Source organism: Oncorhynchus keta, chromosome 1 (genome assembly GCF_023373465.1).
Source record: "Oncorhynchus keta strain PuntledgeMale-10-30-2019 chromosome 1, Oket_V2, whole genome shotgun sequence".
NCBI classification, from domain to species: domain Eukaryota; kingdom Metazoa; phylum Chordata; class Actinopteri; order Salmoniformes; family Salmonidae; genus Oncorhynchus; species Oncorhynchus keta.
Window position 1 is genome coordinate 64,267,993 of NC_068421.1, and position 18,153 is coordinate 64,286,145.

Below are 18,153 nucleotides of genomic sequence, written 5' to 3' on the forward strand. Positions count from 1 at the left end.
TGCTCTGCAGACCAGTCCTGTGTGTATTTCTTTGTTAAATCCCCTCCTGTCTTGATGATGGAAAATTGATCAGGCTTGAATGAGAGGCTCAATACATGCCCCCCTCTCTCTCTATTGTCTCGGTGAATAGCACACACTGAAGGCCATGGGCAGGTTGCTATTAATATGACAGCCTACTTTATATCCAACTATAATTTCTAATGAAATACCTCATCTCCATTATTTTGATCTAGGAAGGCGATTCACTGAAAGACAGTGGGAGATAAAAAGTATTTTATTTGAGTTGCTCATGTCAGCAAACCAATAATTTTGTCAAGTTCTTTTTTTAGCCAACTGAAACGCTTTGTATTGCCACAGTTTATAAAGGCACACAGATAAATCCTTTCAGAGCGCTGAATGAGGACGCCATCTGTTTTTTTATGTCCTCCTTTTTCTTCTAGTTTTTCAATCCTTGTAATCAAATTTGAGCAAAATCAAATGGGGGGTTTTCAATGAAAGTACCTTTTGTTGGTCTGAAACGAGCAAGTCATTTACAAAATGCCCTTCCTTTGTGTGGGAGGCTAAAGGAAAAAAGAAATCAGTAGCTTTTAAAGCTAGGCCTTGCTGTGACTGCGAAGATAATGAAAGCCGTCTTGTGTTGTGGGGTAGAAAGCATTTCAAAGGCAGGGCCCGACTCAGGGTTACAGTGCTGAAAACCCTGTGTGTTTGTTTTGTGTGGAGTGCCAAGCCAGGCATCCACAGTCTACCATCTTTGGGGTGAAATGGTGAAGACGAGTTCCAGGTAGTGCGAATAGCCCCGGCTTTAATGTTTCTACCTTCTCTCTATAGGCGGCCCTTGTGTCATGCTCAATCCGCCACAGAAGAAGTGGGAGTGGAGCAGGGGTTCTCTTATTCTGCTTGGTATGATGAGGAGCTTTCACTGAAGACTGGAGTTCCCCGGTTGTTTTTCCTTCAGTCGCCAGGCAATGGAATACCTCTCAGAAGGTTAGTTGTCCTCTTTTCCTGCTTGCTATGCATCTTTCTGGGCATCCTTAGTTTTGTAGCTATTTACATTGACTGACAGGGATATTACTTTTTAATTTTTAAAGCTTCTGGGCTCTTTTCACTGCACAGTACAGGTATTAGACAATGAGTCAGGTCCATAATGTAATGTATGGAACTGAGTTGATGCCTCAAACTCAGAACAGAATGTAGGCTTCTTCTGTACAAGGTCTATAGGCTTTAAGTATCTTCATGGAAATGTGAATGGAGGCAGATGAAGGCAAGTTATGGCAAGCCCCCCAGGGCATGCTAGCCTGCTGTCTCAGGGGCAAGGCACAAAATCACTGCAGCACTAACAAATGAGTTGTAATGATGTAATTAGCATCCTTGTTACTAACCAATGAGAGGAGAAACACAAATAGTTTATAGAAGACTCACCTGTGTGAAAGTTGATGATATAGCTTCTGTGATTTTGTAAAGATATAATGACATATCATTCTATAAAGACATCAAAGGAATGTCACAAATTAAATTCTATATGAATAATGTAAAATGAACATTCTTATTGTTTTAGCAGTCTTCTTTGACAATTAGTCTGACGTTATTGTGGTTGTCGGATACTGTCCAGGTGTCCAACTGTCTGTTTGTTTCTTATGGTGCTGCCTTTAAACTTCCCTCAACTGAATTGGTGTTCTCAAGACATGAACGAATGTGTTAATCATATGCCTATGCACACAGCATTTCTTGAGTGTTTTCATGTTCAAAAAGTTGGCAACTTTTTGAGAAACTATTTTCTCATATCTGCAAAGTTTCATGTGTGTAATTTCCACCTCTATATTCTCAGTTGACAATAGACAAGCGAGTAATATTCAAATGAGTTGATTTCTCACTTGGCAGATTGAAATGTCAGAATTTGCACTGGAACAAATAACTTGGTAAAATTCAATTTCAAAAGAATATTTAATCAGTCAACCAATACTAGCAAGGGAATCTTACAGCCTTTGGGGAAAGAAGTCAGTCAGGCAGCCAGTATGCATCGCTGCATTGATTGTTACTAGACTTCCCATTTAGGCTTGTGTGTGACTGTGAGCAGCCATATGTAGGTTATAGTAGGGATTAAATACCACTGCATTTTGTCTCTATTATAACATGATACATGTCTACTTTGAAGCCCTGTCTTCTAAATCTTTTATGCATCGTTTTTTTCTGGAATAGTTTTCTGTTCAGTTGACATAATAGTATGTTATGTGTATGCTTACTGTGTGGGTCATTTCAAGTGTTTTATATTAGAGATATGTAGGTTTTGGGGCTGTTAGCATAGATTTGGTAGAATTCTATAACAGCCAGTGTTCCTGTGAGGGAGTAAATGGAGTTTTATTCATACCTCGTACTTTTCTGTCAAAACAGATAACATAGAAAAGATTATGGAGCAATAGTATTTTTTGGGGTGGTCACTTACTTGCGTAATGTGATAAAACGTAACCTCTTTACTGTACAAATGATCATATTAACGTGGTCAGTTTGATGCTTTGCAAGCAATTACCTAAGTCTTTGTAATTACACTGGAATACATCAGAAATAAGGTTGAGGGATAGATCTGTCTCCATTATGCTGGGTGTATGAGCTTTCCTCAGGCCCTCCAACAAGAGGAACTTAATGGCGTGGTAAAGTGGGAGGAGGACTTGCTGCTGAGCTGGAGGAGTGGAGGGGCGATGCTGACCGGCAATTAGAGCCCATTGAGCTGGGGCCTGCCATTCAGAGATGACAGGGCCGCTCTTCCACCCTGGTACTCACAGACTCTGTCATTAGGCCTACTCTGAGGCTGAGCCAGGCCTGTGGTTAGCTAACTGACCCCTGGGCACTCAGGGAGGGAGTCACCCGTACGCTGCACTAACCAGTGCAATTAATCACATGCAACGAGTGACTGAACTGCATGTGAATATGACTGCCCTTCCCGGTGGTGTTAATAGGGCGAGGTGACATGCAATGGAGACCAGTGAACTTTGTGCACATTGTGCATGTATGTGTTAATATGTGGGCAGGGTTATCATAGCTGGTATTCCTTAATTTAAATATCTTAATGGGTTTAATTTCCATGTAGGATTAACCTGAGACCACTTTGTCTTAAAAGCTTGGTGGAATAATGAAGTCTTAAACACCTGCTAGTTCTGATACAGGAAATTAAAACGGTTTATGGACAAACCCAAGCAAAGGAGACCCAAAACTTGATTTTAAAGTCAGCAACTCCATCTTGCGCCAGAGAAAGCTGCAACTAATATGGTTAAAGACCTCTCAAGAGTCTGTCTTGTCTTAATCTTCTAATGTAAATGAAGGATTTAAAAACTATATTACCAGATGTCGGGGAGACACTTGAGAATTAAGACCTCAATCTAGGTTTTCCAGCAGGCTTCAGCCATAGCTGATAGAGGGCCTATGACTCCACAGGACAGGATTTCCACCATAGTAAAACAGAACCAGAAAGTCAGATTGTGAGCTGCCCAGGGAAACATACACTGCTGTTGCCTAGAGCCTTAGAAGACTTGCCTTAAAGTACCATATTAATTCCTAGAAAATGTTGGCCATTGTTGATTTCATGGAACTGCACTGGGTTACCCATACACGATATTCCCACACAGTCAAAACTAACTACTGTTAAGAGGTGGCATGGTAGCCTAGTGGTTAGAGCATTGGACTAGTAACTGAAAGGTTGCAAGTTAAATCCCCGAGCTGACAAGGTACAAAATTTGTCCCTGAACAGGCAGTTAACCCACTGTTCCTAGGCTGTCATTGAAAATAAGAATTTGTTCTTAACTGACTTGCCTAGTAAAATAAAGGTAGATTTTTACAATTTTATTGTAATGTGAAAAAAAATAATCCAGCCTCATTGTGAAGAGGGCAATCATCCACAGTATTGCAAAAGTGCAAAAATAAATGAAATAAAAGTACTTGCAGGGCCATGGCTGCAATCTGAAGTTGAAACAATAACAATGTGCCCTCCCCGCCACTGTTTGGGTAAAATGCTTAGGAACGGGTCTTGAGAAATGTAACCACGCAAATTCATAGACAGAGCCGTGGACGCAAGGACTGGCCATCCATGATATCAAAATTCTTGAGGCTATGCTATGTTTGTTTACATTTGCATTGTTTACAAACATTGGAGTAAAACAAGCATATATTTTGAGTTCTAATCCAGCCTCATTATGAAGAGGACAATCATCCACAGTATTGCAAAAGTACAAAAATAAATTAAATAAAAACTGTTCGCAGGACCATGGCTGCTTTTTATAATTAGCTCATACAGCTGCTTTTGTCTAATACCTTTCTGGCCCTTTTCATTGTACACAAGAGATCCCCCCCCAGTAGTCTTACAAAGTTTCCTTCTTCCTTGTCTGTAAAAACTCTAGTTTGGGTGCTGAAGCTGTGAGAATGTGTATGTGTTTGGCGTGCACGTGTCATGGCAGGTGCTGAGTCCTGTGAAGGCAGGATATGTGAGGTAGCTTATTCTCTCTGCCAATCTGCTCTGGCACAGCAGATCATTGCAGGTGGTCAAACGAGGCCATTAACAACTCAGGGGTGCTGGCTGACACTTATCTACCGCATGTAAACGCTGTGCCATAGGGGCCCACAGGGGAAATTGGAGTTATTATCCCCTGAATACCCAGAGCTCTTTCTGTTCTATCTTTTATTTGTGTCTGTGTTTTTTAAAATTGTAGCACCTTTGCTGGCTGTGCCGTTATGATCCCAGACAACAACAAACATATTTTTGTGAATGTAATGCACTGTTTCCCCCCATTCAGCTGGATGTCTCTAGTTATCTTAAACTGCTCTGCTTTCTGAGGTCTTTGCATACTGTGACTGACGAACATCAGCCTGTTATTTAGAGAGGAGAAGAATAGATCCAGGCGTAATGTGTACAAACTGACAGCTGAAAATGGGAACGCATCACTCATGAATAATTGGTCACTTTTGCTTTTTACTGTATCCTCCCATCTTGTTTTCCCCCTCTGAGAGGTCATAGTTCCAAGCCATTAAGAGCTGCCATACTGAGTGAAGACAGCAAGGAGAGCATTTGTCCAAAAGGCCTTACATCCAATAAACAGCAGTAGCAGTCAATTTATTGCTCCAATCTATAAATAATAGCGCTGATTATGAGGCTGCTGACGGCAGACGCTGTAATTGTCTGTCATAAATCTTAGTCGCTGGTGACAGCAGCACAATGAGCACAGCCATCTGTTTGAGGGAAAAGGATGAATATCTGCTCTGTCGAAATGCACTTGGATGTGTCTCAATATTGTGGACAGGCTTTCACATCGGCTGCAGGAATGTGAACTTACTTTTTGCTTGCATTGATTGTTAAGACCTTTTTAGATGACGATGGATGGCTACATCTAGGAAGAGTTACGTGATTTCTCTCCAACCACTTTAAGATGTACTTTCTAAAGTACGTGCTGAAGTGAGAAAATACAAAAAACTCACTTTGTCATTTGGGGTGCTGAAAAGATGACAGAATCCACTTCATCATTTGGGTGCTGAAAAGATGACAGAATCCACTTTATCATTTGGGGTGCTGAAAAGGTGACAGAATCCACTTCATCATTTGGGTGCTGAAAAGATGACAGAATCCACTTTATCATTTGGGTGCTGAAAAGATGACAGAATCCACTTTATCATTTGGGGTGCTGAAAAGATGACAGAATCCACTTTATCATTTGGGTGTTGAAAAGATGACAGAATCCACTTTATCATTTGGGGTGCTGAAAAGATGACAGAATCCACTTTATCATTTGGGTGCTGAAAATATGACAGAATCCACTTTGTCATTTGGGGTGCTGAAAAGATGACAGAATCCACTTCATCATTTGGGTGCTGAAAAGATGACAGAATCCACTTTATCATTTGGGTGCTGAAAAGATGACAGAATCCACTTTATCATTTGGGGTGCTGAAAAGATGACAGAATCCACTTTATCATTTGGGTGCTGAAAATATGACAGAATCCACTTTGTCATTTGGGGTGCTGAAAAGATGACAGAATCCACTTTGTCATTTGGGGTGCTGAAAAGATGACAGAATCCACTTTGTCATTTGGGGTGCTGAAAAGATGACACAATCCACTTTATCATTTGGGGTGCTGAAAAGATGACAGAATCCACTTTATCATTTGGGGTGCTGAAAAGATGACAGAATCCACTTTATCATTTGGGTGCTGAAAAGATGACAGAATCCACTTTATTATTTGGGTTGCTGAAAAGATGACAGAATCCACTTTGTCATTTGGGGTGCTGAAAAGATGACAGAATCCACTTTGTCATTTGGGGTGCTGAAAAGATGACAGAATCCACTTAAAGGGGCAATCTGCAGTTGAAACAATAACAAGGTGTATTCCCCGCCACTGTTTCGGTAAAGAGCTGAGGAATTGGGCTGGAGAAATGTCACCACTCAAATTCATAGACAAAGCTATTGATGCAAGGGCTGACCATACATGATATCAAAATGACACTTTTAACCATGTCTTGAGGCTATGCTATGTTTGTTTACATTTGCATTGTTTACAAAAATTGGAGTAAAACAAGCATATATTTTGGGTTCTAATGGGGTAAGACAGTTAAACTAAGTTTATGAGGTGTTTATATTCTTCAAGAATCAACGAGAACTTGTCATTCATTTATAAGTCCAAAAATGCATGCAGCATCTGTGGATTGCCGCTTTAAATGGACTTTGGTCAAATGATTAAACATCAACTAAAGGATTCTTCTTTCTCAGTTATGTTTTTGTTTGGTACATTGTTCTTACAAACAATGAAGGATTTAGATTGTTATGCTGCAATCACACAGGTACAGTAAGAGTATCTTACCAGAAGTCCCGATCATGTATTTGGACATTTGGAGAAGAGGCATCAGATGTGTTCATGGGTAGTAGTTTGTAAACAAAGACACTGTGTACGCATTGCTATGGTGGTTCCATTTAAATTCCAGCCCTAGAAGTCTGTAGACACGTTCAGAGTAATGCAGGCACTAACAGGCTAACTGACAGACTTGTTTTATGATGTCCTCTTGGGTTGAATCAGTAAACTGTAATTTGCTGTCTCTCTCTGTCACCCTCTCAAGGCCACTTCAGAGTGGCCCACTTCACACATTGCTGTGTAGCAGCACAGTAGCAGCCTCCCCCAGAGCTCGGCTGCTTTTTAGTCCAATTAATTTCAAGCCTCTATCAGCATGTGATGGATGGAAAATGTCCTTCTGATGGAGGCCAGATCCTCCCCACGATTTGAGGTCAGATCGATCCCAGTGGCAGAAGAGAGATTCCCTGGAATTAGTCCTAGGATTTAGTCAATTATCAAATGAACCCTTTGCCCTGTGTGGCCCCTGTTAGGCCATTGAGACGGTGTGATGGTGGAAAGAGTGTGTGTACAGAGACAAGGAGAACGTAGTGAAGCCTTCCTTGCTCATGGCCTTCTCCAGACCAACAGGGTCATCAGAACCACCGCTATTAAATGTGAGTGCAACATTCCACCCGGCAGTAACAATTCTACTGATGTCCATGGGTGATTTATTTGCACACAATTGTTGCATAGAAAACCTCATCCTTCCCATATGTGCTGCGATCATCCACAAATGGCATGTCAGATATATCCATAAATCTGAGCAAGTTCTTCTTCGCCTTGATCTTGACTTAACTCTTACATTGGTTTTGAAGGCATTCCAATGAGTGTGTCCCATTGTTCCTGTCTGGACTGATAGGAGGGCTTTCCCAGGGAGCAGATGTCTTTAATCAGGAGTAATTGCAGTGAGTGGGATGAGTTGAGTGCTGTGTATTTGTTTGGATGCAGTGCCCCCTGCAGTAATATTAGAGTAGAGGGAGATAAGATATCTAAATCAATGATACATTAAGTATCATGTGCTGTTCAAGAGTGGTGGGTAAAACCATAGACTGTGTATACGGGTGAACCCAAGAGTTGACCCAATTTGTTGGAGCAACATATATGTGCATAAAGCGTTGAAGTATCTTGTGATATCGTTTGAATTGACAGTATATTTATTGTTATTACATTATTCATATCATGTTTACAGTTCTAAAGTTCAATACAGGAAACCATCCACTTTGTATTTCATTTTCGTGTTCTGTGATTTCCAATGTTTGGGAGAAAAGAGGAATGCTTTGTATTGATCCAATTCATTGTTTTTCTTTATGAAAACACATGGCATCATGCAAAATCAAGATATCTCTAGTTCACGATCATATCACCATTTCATCATTTGAAATTTGACTTGGTAGAAGTGGTGGAGACATAATCATTCTGATATCAAAATGAGCTGAATGTTTACTCAATGTTTGTTGCGTAGAATTTAGTAACTGTAACTGATGTATTTATAATTGACTACTTCTATTATGAGGATAGAAAGCATTTCAGTTGGTAGTCACTCTGTATACTCCCTTTGATAAATTGGTCAATTATTCCAATAGATGGCATCAAAACACTAGGCCACGGTGGATAAGCATCCTGTAGTCTTCATTACTAGTCCCCCCAGTCTGCAATACAGAACAGTTCACATCAAGATAGTGCAGAATATGTTACATTTATTTTTGACATTCTTTTAACGTATAAAAATTATTGTTTCAATATTGACAACAAAAAATATATATATCCTAAGCAAAAGTGTAAGCAATATTTGTATTAATGTAGGCAAACACCTTAATGTACCAAGTCATACCTTTTGATATGATCTTTCTAACAACAACAAAAATATTTAATTGTGTGCAAAATGTTCTAAGAAGAGGCACTATCTAATTATATCCTCTTGAAATATTTCCTTTGAAGAGACTACTTTTCCTTATGTACTAGCATCACTCAGATGTCTTCCAAGAACTGGACATCGTGAGACAAAATATAACATGACTGGGAAAACTACTTGCCGTAAATTGTTCTATGGCACTAAGTCTCATTGTATCCCATTATTTGACTGATCAATCATATCTCTCTGTCATTTGATTTATTGAACAAGACATTCAATGTACGGGATAACATTGATGACCTATAAATATATCAATATTAAGTTATCTGAGTAATATCATCCTTTATTTTCTACAATCAAAGAGGGGTTCATCTTACATACTGACTTTGGACCTTTTCAAACCTTTGTAACGTCTGGCTTTGTACTGGGCAGTAGAATGCTCCTTCCTACAGGCACCCTTTGACAGTCACCCCTCACACCGTAATTAAATGATGATTTAGGACGTGTGAGAAGGCCGCTATAGGACCAGGAGAAAATAGGTGCTTATTGGAACACTGAATAACCCTCATTTTCTCCAGTGGCAATTTCCATCTCTTGTCTGTATAACAAACCGGCCCTTCTAGTCCTTTTACTCTGTTTCCCGATAAAGGACTAAACTCCCTGCTGTTGTGTATCTGATGTATTTTCCTTTATATTAAGAGTTGTTGAGGTTGAATTGGCATAATGTTTTTGCAGACAAATGCAGGGTTGACATGAATTATTAAGTTAAAAATGTATATAATTGTAACACTATGAAAGATAGTTATACTTATTGTATACTGTAGGCATATATACTCAACTCTACTATGTACTGTCAATATAATTGTGGGAGACCCTTAATATGTATATATATTGAATTATATATATTTTTTAAACATATTTTTCTAAAGAGCCTATATATATTGATATTGTAGTATCTACAATATTATTTTATATCTACAAGAAAATATTATATTCTGTGCTTTTGAAATGTGTAACTTTGCTCAGTGGTAATCTTCAGATCTACTGTAGAACAATGGAGTCTCTCTGTACCTCAAGTTTTTGAGCTTTCTTCAAAATTAAGCTTGAAGTCTAATTTGTAACATTGAAGCACAAAAGACCTCCCCAAAGGAGGGCAGCTGTTGAGGTGATTTGATTGAATAGAAGAAGAGAAAAAAAGTGGCACCAAAAGATGTTTTAATATAAGGATGTATTGATGGAAGCCTATCATTTTAGGCAATTAATAATGTGTGGCTCCAGAAAGATCATTGATTATAGACAAACCTGCTCCCTCTAAAAACGGCAGCTTTTTATATCCAGGCACCTCTCGAATGATCATCTCTCTGATTATTAACACAAATATATACTTTAAATCAAGACTGCAAATTTAGGAGAGCCTCCGAATCATTGTAGCAGGGCTGTCAGTCAGCAGTGCTACCAAGGCACACTGCTCAATGTATAGGTTACTTAACATGTATAAATGAATATACATGTGTTTATAGATAATACTTGTTTTACAGATTTGAGTGTATTACCCTTCACTATTTTAATAAGAATACTTTTTTATGCATATTGCAGTGCCTCTATACATAGATTTGCCTTGAAAGCTTCAAAAGACCCTAAAATGTAATAACATTGTTTTTGTTAAAGATATTAAAACACATTGTAAACATATTTTCTTTTTAATGTCTTGCTTATTGTCGAGATGGACTGACTGTCTCAAATAACAATCCAGTTTATAAAAGATGTATCCTCCAGTTGAATGTTGAATTTTTGATTTCTGTACATTTTATTTCCACTCCCAGTCAAGTCGTACACTCATGCAAAAGTACTACATCCAAATCTAACAGTGTAGAGAAAAATGCATAATTTCTTACCCCATTCCAGTGCTTCAGGGTTCTCCAGACGGATGTGCCGGCGGCTTTTCCAGAGGTGTGCCATAGACAGCGAGAGAGCAGCAGATCCTGTGAACAATGAGCGGAGAGGCCTCAGTGTACTGCCGCCCTGCAGCCGGCTCTCAGCACATGGTTTCTGACCAGCTCTGCCTCTCATTGATACCTTTCACTGTAGGTTTCCGGTTCACCTGTACACTGTAAAGATGTTTTTTATTCTAATTCTTAAAAAAATATTAATATAATTATTTCAGATAATGATTGTGATTAATTGATCTTGTCAAGCTGCCAAGTATGTATGCCCAGAAACACAGTGAGGAATAACTTTTCAAATATCACCATAATTATATTTTTGCTATATCCACTTTAAAACGTTGGTGTTTATATTTTAGGACAAAAAAGTGCCTCTTATTCTAAGTCTTGGAATTGTATTGCACAGATAATAAGGATAGTTATGTTAAATTATACAGTCATTTTCATTTGACTTGTTCTTGGTAGTCGTTGATTCAGTTGATTTAATTTCAGTAATTTCATTTATCTATATAGCACCATGTATTACTGTATTATACTTTAAATGTCTATGTTGCATATTCTATTTCAAAACTCTGAACTGACCTGAGCACTTAGCATATGCTACATGCAAGAGAACATCTCTGGTGATTCTCATCTGTGCTCTTATCTGATCGCCTACATTATGGGTTTATCTCTAACCATGACTGGAGAGACACTTTTGTTGATTTGAATTCAATTGATCCCCCCGATTCCCCTCATCACAGTAGCCATGTAACTCTTTCAAGTTCAAGTTGAAACTTCCATGAACCAGGTTAAGATAAGGTCAAGCAACTACACTCTTCTCCAGATTAACCCCGTTTGGCTGAATCTGCTTGGCTCCTCTTGGAGAGGGGTAATTTCCACCCTCTGCCAGGCCCCCATTATTAAGGGGATCAGGGGGTTGAGCAGCCCCTCTCCCTGCTCTCCCTGCTGGAGAGTTGGCGAGTCGCTGCTTGTCTGTTTGCCGCTCTCTGGTTCTGACGGCAGAGGTTAGAAAAGCACTTGACTGCCGTCCCAAAGGTACTTTCAACTTAACGAGGAGGGGGGATATCTGTTTCCTCAAATCAATTGCGGTTTTAACTGAACATCATGGACCATCTGTTCGGGGCTTACCGCCCAGCTTCCCATCAAATCTCAATATTTGTGGAAGCTGATCCCGGGACCTGAGGCCTGGAGACGAGGGGTTCCCAGAGCCCCTCAGGCGCACTGCTCTGGCTGGGGCCCTCTGTTGGCCCTACTCCTTCTCCAGCTCCCTTTCCCCCACACGTTTGATTAATCACAAAATCTGTGTGGCAAACGGTGGGGACTCCCATCCTTAGAGAGGAGGAGGGGGCGGAGGGAAGAGGAAAGCAAAATGCACAGCTAATCGCTTTAGCTTTCAGTGCTCCATTGTGTTTTAAAGTAATGAGACTGTGATCTCACATCTCTGTCTTCACCACTTGGTGGGGTTTTTCTTTATTTTTAAGTTATTTCAACTTGTTTTGCATTTTAATTCATCTGCCACTCTTCTCACAGTCTCATCTTTACCGTCAGCACCTTGCCTCCGTTTCCTCAGGGGCCCTTGGCTCCCCAAGTAATTACATCAAAAGTCACCGGGCAATCCTGTAAGCATAAATTTTAACGGCTTTTTACCTCATTAAGCAGGGTTTTCTCCTTTCTTCCCTATTTCATGGGGAGATAGGGACTTGAAAACAACCTGACGCTCAGATTTCAGGCTCAGGAGTCAAACCCTTCCTCACATTTTCCAGTGCTACATGCTATTAGCTTAGCCAGCATCAGCGGAGCAGAGCTGCGTGGGCGCTTTAAGATCAGACGGTTGCCACATCCACATCCGTCTCTGGAGCCGAAGAGATCTTTTAGGCAATTAAAAGCTGTCCTCATGCGAATGTGCCATAGAGCACCCTTGACTCTTGTTTTCATCTGCCTAAATAACCTTGAGGTCTATCGACTAGCGGGATATGTGATGGGCAGCCTGAGCACAGGCGCAGGTTGGTTGGTAAATAAGGTTCTTTGACCTCACGTCACTCTTTAGTGGCACTGTAATATCTTCCCCTCTGGACAATGGTGATCTTCTCCCACTGTAGCAGACTGAACCTTCTGTGGGAATAAATTAGCTGTATGAGAGGTTGCGTTTCCTTTGCAAGATGTCAATCGTACAGCCAAGGTCGCTGCCCCTCTGGCATTCTCATGCGTAGCAGCTGCCACAATCTGTAAACATTTGCGGAAACCGACATGTTGAGGTGCTATAACACCCCCCTCCCCCTTCACCACTACCACCAACACCCCCCTCAAGGATAAAATAATACAGAAGCAAATACACAGTAAGCGAAAGGCTAATAGGGTTAATTGTCATGTAAAAACCTCCACAGTCAAGCGCAGGTCCAGTCAGTGGCAGTATGCCCCCCAACATCCCCCTCCCCTCGGGCCTCCCTGGGGAAACGCAGCCCAGATGGCATTTTCCTGGAGGCTGTGACCCACAAGGGGCTGGCGGCAGCCGCGTACAAGGTGCATCTCCTCAGCCTAATTAATTTACTATTATAGCACCTGTTTTAGAATAGATAGGGCTGGGAAGGGAAGCGCTCCCCAGACGCAGCGGTGGGGCTCGCCAGTAAATGGGTTTGAGCTGATTATATTAAGCTGATGCTTTGATCATCAGAAGGCGTTAAAATGGAAATATGTTTTTGCTGGCTGTGTGCCTCGGAAAAGAGAGGAGCAGTCTGGGGACGCGGCTGATTACTTTTGACTATGGATTCACACAAACCTCTAAATAAGGGCACCCAGCCTATGAAACACCTTGCTTTTAGAGGTGCCTCTCTCCTTTCTCTCCCATCCTGATCTCTGTCAGGCTCTGAGGTTGCTGGTGCTGAAGCCCCTATTTCATCCTGGGTAGTGTTCTAATGTGTTTCCAACATAAAGAGGTTTTTGTCTTTCACTCAGTTGTGCAGCATCAAAGACCCATGTTTGAATATGGAAACATTTTTGTGCAGTTTTTAGAAGAGGATAGCTTACATACAGTATATCACAATATTTGCCATAATAGGGAATCCCTTTATGAAGTTGATAAACATGGATATTGTGTCTTGGTTGAACTTTACATGCATGTAGGGTTGCAAAGGGAGGATATACTGAAAACGTTCTTAGTTTACCAGTAAAATACCAGAATTTTGGTAACTTTCAAGGAATATATGGAATTTTATCAGAATGACATCTTGTGGCCTTTTTGGGTACTTCAGATATATGTAAACGTGTAAAATATATAAAACAATCAAATAAGATGATTTTAAGATACAAAATAGAATGACAAAGTTGTAAAACATTATCCTAAATCTAAACCATCAACTTAGTGAATAACATTGGTGTTTAATATGAGGGTTTCAGCATGAAATATCCTTTATATATTTATTTTTTTACACATGTTTATGTATTGTACTAGGTCTTTGTTGTAAATGTTTTGGGGCCTAACTGGTGGCAGTTGTGAAAATAGACAATAGTTGGAAGAGAATTGAAAATAATTCCATTGTTGATTAGATGCTTCGTTCATTATTATATTTTCTCTTTAACCATGTGGCCTATCTACTTGAAACTCAAAGACAATATGGACACAGATATAAAAATGAATACTATATATGAATACATATTTTTTAAAGTTATTATAGTATAAATTACCTAAATTACCATAGGTTGCCATAGATTACCTGCTCATTACCAAACATATAGAAGATTCCGGTAACTTTGGTAGACTACCGGTATCTTTGCAACCCATGCATGATCATTTGGTTGACACTTTTCATGAGTATGGTTGTCATTAGGCCTGTAATGAACTGTTATATGACTGGTCTTATGTTACAATGATAATAACATTATGTAGGCTTTATGTCAGGTTGTGTCAAGTCAAGTGTTGTCCATTTGTGTTTTTCTGATCCAGTCCTTTGTTGTGTCCTGTTGTTTTGCACAGTTCATGTCCATACTTTTAGAACTCCTGTCACATTCTCAAATAATCTCTAACCTCAGGTCTCACACTAATCCAACAAATATTGAGCAAATAAGCGTGCTGGTTTAAGTGGAGGCTGGGAACGGGTTTTGGGGGGATGGAGGTTGGGGGTTGGGTTGGAGGGTGGTTGTGGGGATGAAATGAAGCATCGATGATGGAATAATAACGGGTGAAACTGGAGCCCTGCTCCAGACACTGCCAGTCTGTAAATGGATTTAGGATATGCTAATCTCGCCTTCTCTCTCACTTCATTCATTTCCACCCCAGTGCCCCTTAAGGATTAACATAATTTATCACCCATGAAATGCCAGAAAACAATTTTTGCTTGTAAAAATGCACACCAACATCATATACGCCGGCTGACTGACACTGGTCCTTTTTGCTGGAGGGGTTATGCTACCTGTGAGCTCTATGAAGGAACAACTGTCTACAATGTATCGATGTATCATGACCATCTAATTTCACACAATTTTATGTAGTGCATATGGAAGACAAGAACAATTCAGCCACACAGGGCCTTCATTTTGAAAGTCAAACTCATGTTTGCTCAGTGGTCTTTACTGCCAATGCCTGTTCAAATGTGCACAGTATAATGACAACTTAACACAACATTTTAGAAATGTTGTAATGAGTTTACCAAGATTATTTGGCTTAAACATATTGTTGGCTGTGTGATCACTTTGATCCAACATGTTAGGATATTAAAATTACTTGACATATTTGTTCTGATAAAGTGACTGAAATTAAAACCACAATTAATATTGTTGACAGATAAATTAGCAATACTGCACAGGGGGATGCAGTCGCATAGCATATTTACCCATTAGATTTGACTGGCTGACCCCTTTCTCTTTAGACACGCGAGGCTGTCTCTAAAACACACACAATGTAAAACCATAGCTAGGGGCCATTGTGCTGGTCCATTTAGAGGGATTTATTAATGTTTGCTGAGCAACATTTGACCCATATCACTGCAGCCTCATAATCAGGATGTGTGATAGATGCTGGAGATCCTCCTGTGTTCTCCCAGTGGGTTTGTTTGTTCTTTGCTATTTTCATCCTATAGGGTTTCATTGACTCAAGCCTTGCTCGCCATCCTTTGGTAATGGTAGAGTGGATATTTTGTGGTTGCATGCATACATCCAGAGGCATCAATAGGTTTACACGTTTTGCTTGGCATACTTTCTAATTTGGTTCAGATGGAAAGAGAATTAGACTTGCTCCTGTGCACACACTATCTCCACAAGCCGAAGGACCGGCCTCTGTATCTTAATATTTATTTTCTCAATTTCTCCCTCTCCTCTTTTCAAATCAGTGTGTATCGTGTGCGGTAGTGATTATAGTCTAAAGATTTGCTCACTTACCTTGGCGTGAACAATGAGTTCTCCCTGAATAGGTGGTATTCACATGGTTAGGCTTTAATGGCCTTCCAAGTTGATATGTTGAGGGGGAGGGTTAAATCTCTTCCTCCCAACCAGAGCCTGAAACGCATAGAAATGATGCGTTGTCTGTGGCTGGGTAATGAAGGCCTCCTTAGCTTAATCTGCCAATGCAGATGGTGAGAATAACCTGCATTACTGAGACAGTGCTGCGAAAAGAAATAATGAGACCTAGAAAATTATATTTGCACCCCACAAAAATGTGTTTAATGGGCTTTGGTTTGGCAAAAAGTAATTTTACTCATTATGTATCGTATGTGATAGATAGTATGACAGTTGTATGATTTAGTGGCAAATTCACGGGCTTTGACGAAAACCATCAAAATCAATATGCAAGCCTGTAAAATATCAGTTTTGCAGAGTATGTGGTAATTTAAAAACGAAAATATGTAAATAAAAGAATGTTAGATTTTGATAAAGGGCCCCTTGCGGTCTTCAAATTGTTCAAACTTATTTACTGTCCAAACTGGCATCACCAAAATTCTTTCAGCATTTGTTCATAATTGTATAAAGATGATTACATCCCCCAAAATCATGACTGCTGTTCATGAGGCTCTTAACGTGCTTTGGGTAATTGAACATGTCCAGAGATGTTTTATGTACGATGTGTTTTACCACAATATCATCAGCTTGGCAGTGTTTACATACAGTAATAACAAGTTCTGTCATTCAGGGACCCCATGAATTCACAGGCAGTTTGGATTTATCGTAATCTGCTTTCCCTTGGTTCACATTTGTATAGAAAACACAAGATTTCATTTTTCTGTAATTGCCTCTCTTAATTCCATGCACCCCATCAAGCCAAGATTGGAAATATCCAGATTTTTGGGACATCTTGGGACTCAGACAGTAAAGATTTGGGGGAGCTTGAGATTTGATGTTGGAACTTGAATGGTGAAAATAACTAGTTTGAAACTGAAGCAGTGGCCTGCATGGTCATGATAAAAAGTAAGAAATTAAACATCTTAGTTTTAACCCAGCTTGGTACGATAGATGAAGTCTCTGCTTTTCTGGTGTACCATTGACAGCACTTAGCTACTGTGGTAATCTCCTTCACATTGTATGAGCAGGGTGCCCTTGAGGGTTGCACTGGGGATGAAGGGTGTGGGGACAGTTAGTGGGTGACATTATATGAAAACGTTCATCCTCTTCCTAGTTTTCGTTGTGTGGTCGCCCTGGCACACAAGGAGGAGAAGAGAACAGACAAGGTTTGTGTTTTTTTCCAGAAATGTTAATTGCTAGACATTTTACCTTCTATTTAAAAGCATTTCTTCCTGTAATATTGTAGTGCATAGTTACATGGAGCATCGCTGGCTACTCTCTAAGCATTGTATATTCCATTGAACAGTTTCAATGAGCAAAACAGTGCTGAAATGTGCCTTTTTACGCACAAGGTCCTGATTTTGTCTGTATTGATATTAAAAACATTTGTTGACATGCTTCACACATACTATGGAGAAAGATTTGCTGTGCCCTCCCTGACAGCCTGGAATCATCTTCAAGTCGGCAGAAAAAGATTTTCTTTCTAATTCATCTACTTTAGTGTTACATGGGCGAGGTTCCAAGCCCTCACAATGTTCTGTCACGTGTCTCTCTTTAACCCCACACCTGTTAGTCTCACACAGATGTGAACGTAATGAGAGGGGGAAACAACAACAAACTATCCGAGAACGGACTGAAACAATCACAGACAATCTGATGAGAAGGAGCCATCTGCTGTATGCATTACCTCTATTGAAAAAGCCCTTTTGTATCTTTGCCAGATTTGGAGAGATTTGTGAAATATGTATATTTTTGATAGTGTTGAAGGGTTACTTTTCCCTCAAACCGAAGGTAAGATGAAAGGAGCTGTTTCAATCAAACGTAGTAAATGATTGAGTGTTCTTTTCCCATAGGAGCGTCAATTGAGCGATAATGATACAAACTTTCAAAACTCTAAAAGGGTTGCAGTAGTCAAACATTTCCCTTCCAATAAGATACAGATTAAAGTAGTGGATGGACATGCAGTCCAGTTTCTGTCATGTATGGTGTGGTTGGTGGTGTTCACTA

At 40.0% G+C, this 18,153-nt stretch overlaps 1 long non-coding RNA gene across 3 annotated transcripts in view; it reads left to right on the forward strand.

Moving 5' to 3' along the window:
- Nucleotides 1-601: 601 nt before the first annotated feature.
- The window catches only part of LOC118390856 (uncharacterized), a 102,254-nt gene continuing 84,702 nt past the window's right edge, over nucleotides 602-18,153 (forward strand). The window contains exon 1 of one of the 3 annotated variants that reach the window (XR_008060800.1): nucleotides 602-984. This is a non-coding gene — a long non-coding RNA (uncharacterized LOC118390856). The remainder of the gene's footprint in view (nucleotides 985-18,153) is intronic. The other 2 variants (XR_008060798.1, XR_004827027.2) reach the window with 2 other exon arrangements.